A 15,646-nucleotide genomic window follows, 5' to 3' on the forward strand; every position below is an offset into this window, starting at 1 on the left:
GCACTAGATGCAATATCCCATTCTCATCACTGGATTAGGTACTAAAACTTACAATCACATCCCAAGGTATATAAAAGACAGGGAATCTGACCTCAAGAAACATTAAACTCAATTGAACAGATACAGTGCACAGCAATGATATATATGTGGTACCGTTGTTAGTAATTATCAGACAACAAAAAATGCAAGGATTCAAAGGAAAGAAAATGACCACCATAGGAGAATTGTCAAGAAGAGTTTTCTTTTTCTTTTTAAGAAAACAGGATTAAACTGGGCCTCAAAATATGTGTAAGAGGTGAGACATACATTTAAAAAACAGACATGTATGCCCAAAGGCATGAGGATGGAGATCTAGGAAGCTATATAAAAGACAGTGAGTGAGCTGTATGTCTAGAGTAAAATATTAATGAATGGGGTAATGGGAAATCAGGTTAAAAAAGCAGCTTGGGATTACATTATAGAAACCCTGGAAAGCCAAGTGAAGAGATGTAGTCATTATGTGTCAGGTGGGTACAGTCAGTGAAGATTTTTGATGAAATGACAAAAGAAATGATGTTTTATAAAGATTAATCTAGGGATTCAAGCTCTTCTGTTCATTGATGCTTCTGTTTATTCAACAAATAGAGAATCACAGTCTAGACTATTGAGGCATTGTACTTCAAATAGAAACAAAGACAAGCAGGATACACTCACCGCATCTTCCCCCACAGGTGCTTTTATTCTAGAGGCAGGAATAAAGGAGTAAGGGCCATTTCTGGTGCTATGTCAAAAGCACCACACTGAATGCTACGGATGTCAAAAGAAAGACTTTCAGATAATACTTGTGACCAGAGCAAAGTTCCTGGTAGGGCCTACTCTGGGGCTGCAACTTGATGAATCAGTATGAGTTAACAATATGAACTTGGTAAAGAAGAGGCAATGAACCCATTTTAGGCCCATGGGAATAAATCATAGAAAGACACAAAAGCAAAAGGAAGAAGGCCATCTCTGTGTTGTCTATGTCATGTTCCTCTGGCCTATCTGTGATTTCAGTAGTATCTGTGGTACACAGTTCTACACAAATTCAGTAAGCATCTCCCACCCCCCATTCAGGAATGTTCTGAAGGTCTAGAAGTCAGTTAGCCCCTCCATAAATGCCTCTGAAGTGTTGGGATATAATACCTAAAGGCATCCTTCAACCAGTGGATGAAGGACTCAATCTCTTGTCCTTCTGACAATACTGGGAGTATTATAGGTATCTCAGAGGTTTCAAAGAATGAAGCCCTGTTACCCATTGTAGGCATTTCAATGACATACCCTAACAAAAATACCTTATCTCTCTATTCCTGCTCCTGAATTCCTGCTTCCTTATTTAACCTCACGAATAAACGTTCTGCTACCAAATCCTTGCCTCAGGCTCTGCTTTTAGTAGAACCCAAATAGAGAAAAAAAATAATTTATTCAGGGTGGCCACAGAGAAATGTGAGTAGTGATGAAAGGGGTCAGGGTGGATGGGGAAGATTTATTCTTGAAACTAGAGAATGCTTTGAATACCATTTTAAAATGTTTGAATTTTATCTAAAAGATTATAGGAAATCATTAGCTGATTTGAAATGAGAGTAACATGATTGAGATTTGTCTTTTAAAGGTCTCCCTGGTAATAAATAAGGAGAATGAATTGAACACCCTAGACTGGGAATTGAGAGGCTGCCTTCAAGACTATACTATGATCCAAGCAAGGTATTTTGAGAATTTAAGGAATTAATTCCAGGAGTAATGACGGAAGGTAAAAGCCATCTGTTTTTAATCTTTGTTGGCTATAGGAAGTGAGAAATAGGAGACTCTCTGTCTTGGGACATTATCTGAGTAGCAGTACCACTCATCTAGTGATAGAACCCAGCAGCAGACTACAGGTAAAGGGGTGGGATGCATTTATTCTTAAGCATGTTGATACAAAGGGCTTGGGGCACAATTCACATGGAGAGAAAAGTAGGCAGGTCTTTATTTCTTGATAGAGGTTCAGAGTGCAGATATAGACAGATGTTGAAGTGGCTTATGTTAAACCCTGTGATACATTCTTCCAAATATGCATTATTTCACTTAAACTTCATTGCAATCCTAAAGTGTGAAGATTAATTTCATAACTTTAAATTTGAGAAAATAGATTCAGAGAGATCATTTACTTAGTTTAGGATTACAGAGCAAGTGAATAATGGTGATGGAACTCAAACACAGGCTCAATTGCCTACATACCATTTTTACACAATACTACTCTGCCTCCCACCACAAGGCCTATACTATCATCTTCATCTCAAAATATCAGTGTATTATAGAGCTACAGTTTTCAACTACAGCAGATAATAAGGTGACAGCTCCCACAGGGCTCACACCTGAGCTATAAATAACTTGACACTATGTTAAACCATTCAGATAATCTATTACCCTACCTGCCTGCAACTCTTGCTTCATATTGCTATCATACTGGTATAAATTGTTCTACCTGATACACTGGATGTCCCTATGTGAAATATTGTTTGTTTGAGTTTCCAAAGCATGTTACCAGTTATAATTTAAAAGCAAAGAAAGAATAAAAGTACTCATCTTAAGTAATATACTCAAGATCAACAGGATGAAGGAAGAGAAAAGATAAGTGTATAACAGCACAAAGTGGTAGGTGGTTATTGTCATTGGAATGCTTCACAGAACAGATGGGCTCCTAAGAGTAAAAGGGTGAAGTATCCTGTGGCGTGTTCAAGAGAAGGCAGTTCCGGGTATAGAGTAATGGCTTGGAAGAACACGCATGCAGCTCTGAGTAGGCGAAGATTCAAGGCCGTAATTGTAGAGGAAAGCTCAGATATAACTGTTCTAAGAATCAAGGATTAATAAGTAATAGAGAAATACACACGGTAAAATTGATTATATGTTCATGTGCATGTATGTGTGTGTATATACACACATTTGTATAAGAGGGATAGAGGAAGCTTCTATTAATAAACACTGTCTTCCAAACAGAGCATAAGAAAACACTCAGATTGAAAGAGATCTAAGAGAACATCCTACCTCACAATGCCTACTTCCACCCTCATTTTGCAAAAGAAGAAATAACTGGAAATGTTATGTGATTTTTTTTTCCAGATTTAAATCCATGAATGGGCTGGACATTTACTGAAAATTTATGTGTCTAGCGTGGTGGTAGACTCTGGATTTTACCCCTATATATAATAGTAACACTTCCTTCAAGCATCTAGTAGTACAAAATTCTATCTTAAAAGATAGACTTTTAATAATTATGAAACAAGAGGCTCACTAAAGAGATGTAGCAAGACCCATGGAATTTTTAAGGTTTCCAAAAAGATCTCAAATTTTCATTGTGATTTCCAACAATCATGTCAAGTTAATCAATGGCCTACACTTCTCGGTCATAAAGCAAAAGGATATAGATTTGTAGAACCTCGATGATCTACATAATTGTAAATCTCTTGCATGGAAGGATCCTCTTCTTTTAGCATCATTTTGGATATAAAGCAAGATATTATTAGTTGAGAAGTTTTTAATTTCCCCATATACCTGGTGGATCTCAAATTATAGGGTAAACAAAAGCACCTGGAAGGCTTGTTAAACCATAGATCACTGAACCTCACCCAGCGTGCACAATTCAGTAGGTCTGGGAAAAGTCTAGAAAAATCTGCATTTCTCACACATTCCCAGTGATGCTGACGCTGCTCATTTGGAGACCTTACTTTAAGAACCATTGCATTAATTAGACCATGAATACCTTGTGGACAGAAATTATGTCTCACTCACTTCTGTTTGCTTAGTGTCTACTACCATATAGTAGAATCTCAACAAATGTTAACGAGGATGAGTGAATGAGTAAATGATTATGTAAGTGATGTGACTAAAAATTTTAGCTAATTTGGGCTATTAACTGCCCAGTTCAAGAGTCTTCTTGCTACTCCCACTTAGAAGGAAATTAATAAATCAAGAAAATATTAAGTAATTGCTGCCCCATTTGCTGAAAATGGAAAAGCTGAACTCTGGGTTGTCATGGATACAGTATTCTATTTTCAGTACTAGTCCTGTCCTACTTGTTAATGACTATTACAGTAACCAATAGGAAAATAACACTTCACTCACCACATTTCATTATATTTAACACCTCATATTAAGCTTAATGGGACAATAAGAACAAAGTTCTGCTTGCCAGTTGTTTACAGAATTCCACCATTTCCATGTAGTTAGTGACTTACCCAGCATCAGGCTTTATGAACAGCTCCCAAAATCAAAAGGAGATAGGAAAATAAAAGCTTTCTATTTGACTTAACAATAATGACCTCTGGGCCGGACATTTCCTGACATTTAACCAATAGCTGAATTAAAAGACTCTACTGTCTTTGATTCAGGGTCTCTGCTTCTACCATAGATTATTACCTCGCAGGAAATGCCCTTAGTTTCCAACATTATAAATTTAATAGAAGAGAAAGCAAATAATATGAATCCTGAGCACTAGGACCTTCAAATCCTTGCATGACACAGTAGTAAATGCAAATATGGGAGGAGAAGAGACAAAGTCATTTAACTTGAATAAAATTCTTCACAGTTTGATCTTGATGCCAATCACAATGAAATAATCACCTCCATCACTGAAACCTGAAGCCATGTTATTTTATTTCCAAGGAAAATTGCACCGTGGGAGTAAAGAGCTTGGGGATGCCCAGGGAGGGAACAGATTATAGACAAACGGTCCAGGCTCCCACAAGAAACAAACAAACAAACAAAGATAATTAAATACCTTTAATGATGCGCACATTGGAGCAAAAGATCAAGGAAATACTGGAAAATATAGCATCATTTAGAAGTCAAGGGAAATAAATGGAGAAGGAGAGAAGGACAGATAACTCAGAGGGAATGCATAAATCTCAGATAGGATATAAAAGACTGGAAACAGATGTTTATATTAAACTGCCAATGGAGTGATGAAACCATACAGATTGTGGTACCAATTTAACTGGAAAAAGCGATGGCGAGCAGACAGAGATTTGAGTTGGAGCTCTATTTTCCACCAGTCAACTAAAAGAGGTGGCTGCTGCCGCTACTGCTAATGATGAATACCATATGCTAAGCAAGAGACATAGCCAGTGTGCTCTGCTGTGTGTGTTGGTTTGGAAGGATATATGTAATTTTCTTTATCTGATACAAAATTAGTGCAATTTCAAGTAACTGCATGCAGAATGCCTGAAGAAGAGCCCATATCGTTTCTCATTGAAAAGTCAAGAGTGAGTCATTTAAATTTTTTTTTTTTTTTTCATTTCAATTCAGTAACTCAGTTAAGGTAATTTTACCTGATTTAGCTATGACATTGCCCTAATTGTCCACTTTATTTTTACAGTGGAGAGGAAGCCTACAACAGAATAACCATGTAGTCAAGTAGTCAATACGATATTTAACAGAAATAACAACAAACTTGCTGCTCTGTAAGCAGATGACTGTATCATCTTTAACAGAGAAGGTAAGTGTCCATGTACCTATAAGAGTTGACTGAGTGCATCAGCAAAGAATTCAGACTTTGTGTTCTAGCCATAAACTGTGTTTCTATTTTAAAATGTCAATTCTCCAGTTTAAAAAAAATCTTTAAGAAATACTAGAATTGGCCATTTGGGGTTTGTTGTTTGTTGTTTTCTTTACGGGAACAAGGTGGTCCAAATCCAAGGTTAAAGCAAATAAATGGTCAAGATAGAAGAACAAAAGGGCGACTATGAGAAATACTGTATATGTGAAAATAGCTTTAACTGCTTAATTCTGAAGCAAATATCCATTTCATCTGATCAATTCAGTAGGAAAAAGAAGAGAAAACCCTGGTTATTTTATTTCATATTTGACATGAGTGCTGATCTGAATTTTTTATGCCCCCATTGCTATATTAAGGTTATATAGACAAGATCTAAATGTTCCCCCCCGGAAAAAAAAAAAATCATTAAAAGATGGAAAGGAGAAAAAGAGAGCCACAGAATAACTTTAAAAATATTTTGGTAGTCCTCATTAAAAAGAGTTTAAGTCCCCTGGATTTTATTTTATTACATGGTAATAAAATTGAGCCAGAGAAGAGATGTTCAATCTGAAACTCAAAGGCCAAATATAAGTGTCACTAACTCATGACCAATGAGCTTCTGACCAAGTAGACTTGAAGCTGACGAAGCCTGTTGTCCCAGAAAACCATGTGCAGTATTAAGCCACTGTTTGTTTTCTTTCTTTCTTTCTTTCTTTCTTTCTTTCTTTCTTTCTTTCTTTCAAACAGTCTCTGGGTTGCTACCTGAAGTTTCTTTTATACCCATTATTATGGAAAGAAAAAAAAATGTGAGCTTCTTAACAAATATTATCAGGTAAATATTAATATGCTATGCCTACTGATCTATTTTGAAAAATGAAAGAGTGACAGAAAAGAAAAGAAAAAGGCAAAACATTATACACCAGAAAACTGAGGGAAAGAAGGGAAAACGGGAAAATAAGTGCCGGTAGACACAGATGATGCTGCCTTTCAAGCTACTTTCATTCCACTACCATCTATAGGCCTGGGACTTATTTTCACTGCTGAAATAGTCTTTTGGATCTCTACATATCAAGGGCAAACATGTATTACTTGACAGCATTCCAAACCTGTCTGTTGGGAAGATTTAAACCACCTGAGCTGTCTTTGCTCCTATCCAACACCGTTGTGCATACACATCATAGGCCTCAAGTGCAGTTCTCCCAGGAGACTGTGCATGATCAATCCTAGTACCTTAATGAGGGTGAATTCACCTGCAACATCCAGACTCATGAACCCCATTGAAATTCCCAGCAAATTTTTATTCCTCACTAAGAGAAGTCGTTCTCTCTGGAAAACTTGCAAATGCTCACTGAACTCACCAGGGACCAGGGGCTTACTTGAAGAAGGCCACTGGACACCGAGCTCTGCTCCATTCCCCTCTGTCTTGCTTGGGTTCCAAGAATCAACAATGAACTATGCAAGTGTGGAAAGAAATTAGAATTGTAGGGTGCCAAAAGGTATCCCTAGGAGCAGGGTGAATATTGTGTTGTCATGTAAAAGAGCCCTTGAAAGATAAAGGGACTAAGATCAATTATATTACCGGCTCCGTGTTGCTCTGAATCACAGTCTAACATCAGACGTCCAATGATATCATAGTGCCTGCAATAATTAATTCACCTCTTACTTCCAAAAATACATTGAAAAATGAATTCCCAATGCTAAAATGAATTTGGCAGCGGAATGCGCGCGTTTCAGTGCTGCGGGTTACCTGGCAATCATTTTGAAATGTTATCTTGGGTAAAATGTCATTTTGTGTCTTCCCTACAGATGCAGTCTGTCGGATTCGTGGGCTTTATTTTTCATTACATTAGGAAAACATACCCTTTTTTGATGTTTTCATAAAGGAATACACGTTATCTTTCATAAACATTTATACAGATGTGAAAATATATTTTCACTACAAGAAAAACAATACTAATTTTTAACTACAAATAAGCAAGGATAAGTATTTTACTTATATGAAAACCAACTAAAATTAAACCTCATAAATAAATAAGTTGGAGATAAACTTGGTTGTTATTACATGGCTGTTATTGTGGTTTGTCATGGGAGGTACCTCCGTAATAATTTAATCCCAGCTCAAGGGCAGCCCAGACTGCAGAGGGCTGTGCTCTACCCAGCACAGAAACTCCTGGATCTGTATATAAGAAGCTAGGAATGACCATTTAGATAACACTAAAATCTACAATTTATAGTCTATCAACAACATGAGAAAACCAACTGAGACAAAGTTACAAAGATTGAAATCGTAAGTGTAATCAAATAGAAGTATTTTTCAACATACCGAGATTGTTTTATGGGTTTTCTTGTGTCTGCCTTTTTCTTTTTCTTTTCTGAGTGAGGCTTCGGAATGCGCAAATTCAGAGAGAACCCCAATTCTCTTTGATAGGTTCTCATTTGAGCTACTACAGTCCCAAGAAGAGATTGCTTATGTGAATATTGCAGTAGAGAGAGAGAAAGAGAGAGAGAGAAAGAAAAAAAAAAAAGCTGGACACAGCTGGCTACTCTTTTCTTTGGCAAAGAACAGCAATGGCCTTACCATCCTTCTGTTTATGGCAACACAAACTACTTTATTTGAAAAGTCACTCATTTCTAAAATTGCAGTGGACATGTTTTCATCAACAGAGCAGTTCAGGAGGAAAAAATTATTTTATTAGCTAATTTTCCTTTCATGAATTAGGGATTTTTCTCTGTACAGAGAGAAACTTCAAACCCCTCCAGAAATGGAAGCATGCCCATGGATTGACTACTACAGATCAAGTTTCCAGTGGGCTAATAACCTGCTCCAGTGAAAACATATTTTTAATTTGCTTTTAGGGTTATTTATTTTTTTATTATTACGCTAAGGGTTTATAATTTAATGTCAAACATAATTTTGCACGAATTATGTGACTGTACTATGATGCAGTAGATAAGTTCAGTGTGCCTGGTTGGCATGGTCTCAAACGATGTTTTTGAGAAAATGGATCACCAGTTGGCAAGTTGCCATTCCATAAACTGCTTGGTAGAACTTTAAAAGGAAAAAGTTGCAAGGAATTTTCATGTTTTGCAAAAAATATTCCTAGTAATATTAGAAGCAAAAAAAAAAAATTACCCTCTTAATGCTTTCTACTAGGTGTAACATAAATTGTATGAAGCTAATTAAGAAATTAAAAGGTTTCCAACTCCAAATTGCAACATCCTATTTATTATAAATTGTCAACCAGGCAAGTAGAATAATATTTTTAAATGAGAATATTTGCTTAAAAATATAGTAGTCATCATAGTGTCTCCAAGCTTTATGATCCATTTGGTAAACATTTAGGAGTATCGACAACATTACCAAGCATTATCCTGGGAATGAGAGATATAAAAAGACAAACTGCATTGTAACAGCATTCAAGAACTCCACTGTCTGGTAGAGGAGACAAGCAGACACATAGCCTGTCAATATAAGGCAGTGAGTGCTATAATGTAGTCATGCAGAGGGTTCTCTGGAGCATAGATAAGGAGCATTTGGTCAAGATTTGGGGGTGGGGTGAAAGGTCAGGAAATGTCTGCAAGAGGGGCAAGAGGAGACTGGGAACAGACTTAACGGAAGTTGGAAGACAAAGGACCAAGAGAAATGACTCACCAAATAAATGATTACTTACTTACAAATTTGTCCACAAGTTTAAAAAAATGTAAATATAACATTTGTATATCATTAAGTCATTTTCACAAAGTTTAGTTAATCTGATACTTGCATTGACCCTGTGAGTTGAAGATGGAGAGTATAGGAAGCTTCACTCTACAGAAAGAAAATAAAGGCCAGAACAGTTATGTAACCTGCCCAAGGTCACTCAGGTAACCAAATGCATTTGTAAGAAAGCCAGGAGCAAACCACAGGACTCCTGACTTCGAGCCCAGCAGTCATTCTGGAATACCCCACCCTGCCTTTATCCTGCTCGTTTATCATATCATCGTTAACAAAACAACAATAACTAAACTTTTAGGCCTAGAAATGTGTATAATTAAAAAACAATGTGAAACATCTTTTTGATCTTTCCAATTAAACCCAAGGCTTCATCAAATTAATGTAATCTATAAGAATCTGATATATATTTTAAATGTCATCCACTCACCAACCACAAATTGGAAATCAAATCACACACAATATGAAATAAAACTATCTGTGTCTCCACACTATTGAATACAAATATTTGGGCAGATAACTAAGGAAAGTCTGAGGAGCTAAAGCATTCCAGTATACAACTATCTTACTGCACATTGTAAGCTATCCAAGTTATCCACCAACTATAGGGAAATTGATGGGATGACTGGGTCATTACTCTGAATTGTGAATCTTTCATAAAACATATTTTTGTAAATTTAACCATTGTTATAGACAATCTTCAGTAGTGAACAGTTCTATTCTTGAATTCCCACTCTTACTTTACAATATTCATTTTTGACAATAGAAGAGTTGTGAATCCTGGATTAGACAAATCATTAACTTGACCCACTATGATGTAATTAGTTTGGTTTGTTTTCTTTTTATTGAAGAGTTTTATACCCAGCATGGGCTGGTCTCTTAATCCTATGGGAAAATATTCAGTGTGACAAAACAGTTGCTTTTAAAATGTTAGGGAAAAAAAGAAAGAAAAGAAAAAAATAAAATGTGATGTATTTTTTCACTTAAAAATGTTAGAAAAAAATTTTTCTCTCTATAGAGAACCACATTATTAGTGGTAACAGTGACTTTTCCTATTAGATGTTTACTTAGATTACTTGGGTAATCTATTGCAATTCCTCTTAATATTTTCTAACTACCTGTATCCCTACCATGTGAAAAACTAGACTTCTCCAAAAGCTGCTTGTATTAATAAAGTTAGCTTAGACCACGCTGCAATAACAAACACACCACAGAATCTCCACAAAATTAAAAATGTTTGGTAATTGCTCATCCTAGATCCTTTATGGGTTTGGTAGCTTCTAATCGATGTCACAAGGATTTGGGCTACTTTTGTCTTGTAACGATGTCAAAAGGAACAATCGACCTCCAGGCAGAGAGCTGAAAGAACACGTATCAGCTCATAAATGTGTTTTACCTGGAAGAGAATCACATTACTTCCCCTCACAACCCATTGGCCAGAAGTAGTTGGATGGCCCTGCCTCACTTATGGAGGGAGGGGAATGTAGGAAAACAATTGAATTTTCTGAGGAGAGTAAGTTTCTCTATCATACTGGACATGGCCCTAGTGGCACTTACATTTCCAATATTCTCAGAAACTCAAAGTCCCTGATTCAAATGCACCACAGTGAAGATCATACATACATATAGAGGTAGAATGAGTATTAAACAATAAGTAATGAAAGCGATATTTTAAACAGTAATAAGAATAAAAAATATGTCACTGCTTTGAACCAATTAGGTAGAAAAGAAACTAATTTTCCAGATTATTTTGCTATATATTCCTCCAATAAATCTTTATAGAAATCCTATCTTCTGGGAAAAGGGGAAGGCTCAGTGAGACACTAAAATTTGCTGGAAGTGATGAAGCCACAAGCACAAGATCCAGGATTTGAATCTACTTTGATCTTACTCTGTATCTTGGCCCTTGCTACTCTGTCACACCGACTCACCATGTGTAAATTGATTAGGAAAGTCATCAATATTCCTCTCCAAATCAATTAAATAGCAAAAACAACCCCACAAATGGAAAGTACCTCTAACACAAGGTTTCTGGGTCTTCTAAGAGCAATAAGGTCAGAGCTAGGCTCAAAGGTAAGAAATCGGCCAGCTAATTCAAGATAGCTGAATGAAGAATGGGAGCTCACCCATAGTTCTAATCAGAAGTGAGATTAAACGGGTGCTTGGGTGCCTCAGTGGGTTAAGTCTCTGCCTTCAGCTCAGGTCATATGATCCCAGGGTCCTGGGATTAAGCCCCGAACCAGGCTCTCTGCTCAGCAGGGAGCCTGCTTCCCTTCCTCTCTCTCTGCCTGCCTCTCTGCCTACTTGTGATCTCTGTCTGTCAAATGAATAAATAAAGTCTTAAAAAAAAAAAGGAAGTGAGAATAAAGATAGCCAATGAGATAGAAGGATTTTTTTTTTATTTATTTTTTTAACAGAGAGAGAGAGAATGAGAGAGGGAACACAAGCAGAGGGAGTGGGAGAGGGAGAAGCAAGCTTCCTTCCGAGCAGGGAGCCCGATGTGGGGTTAGATCCTAGGACCCTGGGACTATGACCTGAGAGGAAGGAAACCACTTAACGACTGAGCCACCCAGGTGTCCCAAGATAGAAGGATTTTTAAATGCAGAAGGAGCTCAGGCTTGACACCTATAGCACAGACAATCTAAGAACAGGCTTTGGCATCAGTCTGGCCTAGAATATTTTCTGATTTAACCTTTCCATGCCTCAATTTCCTTTTTCTATAAAATGGGCATAAGGCCTACCTTGTTAGGTTATTATGAAGATTATATCAAAGGAAATAGCATTTGTAGTGTTGATCACAGTGCACGACAATGCATTTTCCTGAAAGAGAAAAGGTCTTGAAGGGCCTCAAGTCATAATATTTAATATTACAAATAACACCCTAGCCATGGTGAGACTGACCGGAACAGTTTTCTTATGTGATATATGGGACTTTTATGTGGATTTCTTGGTTGTGAAATGGGAGACACATGATTATAGAATGCAAAGTGCCATGTGAAACTTTCATGGCCCTGACAACACATTCTAAATAACACAACTAATACGAAACAATGCTAACCTCTCCCTTTGAAATACACAGTCGAAAATTATTGACACAAATTTGATAGAACTAAAACCATTTATTTCATTTTCTATCGTCTTAAAAAATGTTCCCATTCTATTGTCAGAGTTGTTGATAACCTTGTAAATCATTAAGATGCTCAAAATAATTCATGCCCTTAATAAGTCACTAAAAATACAGCTTCAGGATATTAATCCAACTTAAATCATCTGTGTGATTTCAATAGTTTGGTTTTACATAACACCATTCAGCACATTAATCACCATTCTATTCTCACCATGTAAATAGCCAGGTACATTGGTTTATATTTTTCACTTATTCAACCCTATCTTTCTTATGTTGTGTTAACATGAAAGTAAATGATACAACTGAATCCAAAGTTGGTTGGATAACCGCTAATAAAATCCCAGAAATGTGTATCCACCCTAAGTATTGACCTCTTGTTTTCAGCAGTGGACAACTTAAGTATTTTTTTTTCCATTGTTTTTCAACTCTAGGAATAAGAAATGTGTGTCCATTCATTTAGGTACTAAGTGGACAGCAGTGGAAACTGAAGTTCACTATTTATCCTAGGGAGGTAGAGCCTGGGCAGTGATGTCATGGCAATTTTCACAGTGAGCTGGGGTTCTGGGCCACCTCCAGATATACTGATGGAACCATGCTTGATGGCACTCTCAAGACATTTAGCATTTCCTAAGTACTGAGTAACCAAGAATCACTTAAAACATAAGGTATGAAATGAGAAAAATAAGTCAGGAATAACCCAGATAGTACCATCAAGGTTGTGAAGAAGACCCTTTCATTACCAAACATTTGACTTCTCTTTGACAGGAATTTATAGAGTCAAACACTTATTTCTCATAACTGAGTAGTATCTGAAATATCTTAAATAAGACTAGGATACATACCATTTATAATTTGGAAATAACATTCAATATAAGAAATTTTTATATGGGCACATTTTAGTGGATGCTTCCTACAATCCTCAAGGAACTAAAAATTATAAAGAGGAGCCATATACTACAGAACCAAAAGTCAAGAGGACTGGGATTAGACAGCTCTAGTCATTTTATCAAATCATTTTACTCCATTTCTCCCCTGTTATCCTCTAATAGATAAGAAGTTTGTACAAGGAGCTCATGTGTATCCCAGGTAAAAATATAAAACACTTTTCATGTACATTCAATGTTATTCTTAGACTAGTATGTCTTTCTACCGTGTACAAAATGCTTCCCAAAATACAGTAAACAATGTCTGCCAAAATATAGTAAACTCTGACCCCACGAGGGCTTTTGAAAAAGCTAAAAGAGGGCTATCTTAGGAAAAGCAAAATTACACAACATAAATTAATAGATGATTATCGAACACTGTGCCATGAGAGCTATCTCAGATCTTATCATTCACTGTAAATTCAACCAACCACTTCAAAGAGAGGTTCCCATATTGCCTTGACCTCACTAAATGGCATTTAAGAAAGAGAGAGGCATGGCTTTGTGTGTGTCACAGGGAACCAGAATAACTCAAGACTCACAATAATTCCAATTGTAACAGTTCTTATTTCTTGACTTCTTACTAAATTTCAGATAGCGTGTAAAGAAATCAGTAGGTATTATCATATGTAATCCTCTCGACAACGCAAGGTATTAGATATTTTACAGGGGAAAAAAGTCTCCAGGGTTTGTTTCTTTGTTTGTTATCTAAGATTGTATTATTTCTATATGTAAGAGCTAGTATTTGAACCCATTTCTTTTCAGCTTCAAAGCCTATACTCCTAAATACCACCTTATATATAACTTTCCTGTTGGAACCATCCAACAAATCTTCGAGTACAGTCCAGAAAGACTACTTCAGGAGAAAAACTATCATATGAGCAGGTTGGAATATGTACGATTTTGTCACTTAGGCAAGGTTATTTTAACAGTCATTCACCTGAAACCAGGATTTCTATTTGTCATTTTGGAAGTAAGAATTTTGTTATTTAATAAAAATGGTCTAACTCACTAAAAGATACTAAAAGTAAGATGAATAAAAGTGATAGTCTTTCTTCCAGAATTAGCATAACTATTCCAAGCTTAGACAGATTCACATAAAATTCAAGTTTCAGATTACTGTCATAATCTTTAAAACTGCCTTGAATGGAGGTAGATTTAAAAATAAGAATTCTGATAAATGTTCCTGCTTTGTTAAATTTTACCAGTAGAAAAACACATATCTTTTTTTAAATTTTTTTTCTTTATTTCCTTTCAGTGTTCCAGAATTCATTGTATATGTACCACACTCAGGCCTCCATGCAATACATGCCCTCCATAATACCCACCATCAGGTCATCCCAACCCTCCATGCCCCTCCCCTCTAAAACCCTCAGTTTATTTCTCTGTGGAAAAAAAAAAAAAAATATATATATACACACACACACACACACACACACACACACACACACACTTAGCTCTGAAGTAAAACATTTTGGAGCAAAGGTTTCTGTCTCCTACATTTCTTTTTCACAGTATGGCCTGTTACCAATTCCACTATATAACCTACCAATCTAATTAAGAATGTTTGAGCCAGCAAGAGAATTGTGCAAATGCTTTTCTATCCCAGTTTTTGCTCACAAATATAGACACTATTTCATTTGCTATATATTCAGATAATTCTTTTCCTTAAAAAGAAAAGTTTTGGATTCTAGAAATGTTCACAAACTAATTATACGAAAGCTTTCAATGAGCTCAACTAGGATTTCATCATCACAGGAAACACAATTGTACCTCTTGTGGCTCGTAATGGTAATGGTAGGCTTCTGCATCATTGCTTTGACAATCTGCCACTGATTTTTGTGGTCTTCATCTTGGTCTCCAAACACTTAAAAACAGCTGGCAATCTTGATGGAGAATTACATTCTCACTTGTTGGTCCTTGAGCTTCTTAACTACTTAAACTATTGTCATAACGATGTGGCTATGCCCTTGGGCTTCAATCTGACATATCCATCACAGTCCAGGGTCAGAGCCTCTTAGTTGGTCCTGAAATATATCTTAGAGTGCCAACCTAAAAACCTCTGGAAAGAAATATATTATTTAAAGATACTTGCCATCATTTAGCAATTCATACTTATGAACAATGGGAGTTAAGAAAAATGAGTACCAGCAACCAATATAATAGTAGGCATGTGATTATTTTTTTTATGAGCATTCTCTTCAATCCATACCTTGAGAATTGACTCAGTGAGAATACATAGCATTATTATAGTTGGTGTTATAAAATAAAATTGCATTAAAGAAGATAACATGAGTAAGCAGGGGTGAGGGAAATAGTAAAAGAGAAAAGTAAAAAAGAGGTAATTGAGAAGACTG

The sequence above is a fragment of the Lontra canadensis genome, unplaced genomic scaffold (assembly GCF_010015895.1).
Source record: "Lontra canadensis isolate GAN:19392208 unplaced genomic scaffold, GSC_riverotter_1.0 scaffold11, whole genome shotgun sequence".
Taxonomy (NCBI): domain Eukaryota; kingdom Metazoa; phylum Chordata; class Mammalia; order Carnivora; family Mustelidae; genus Lontra; species Lontra canadensis.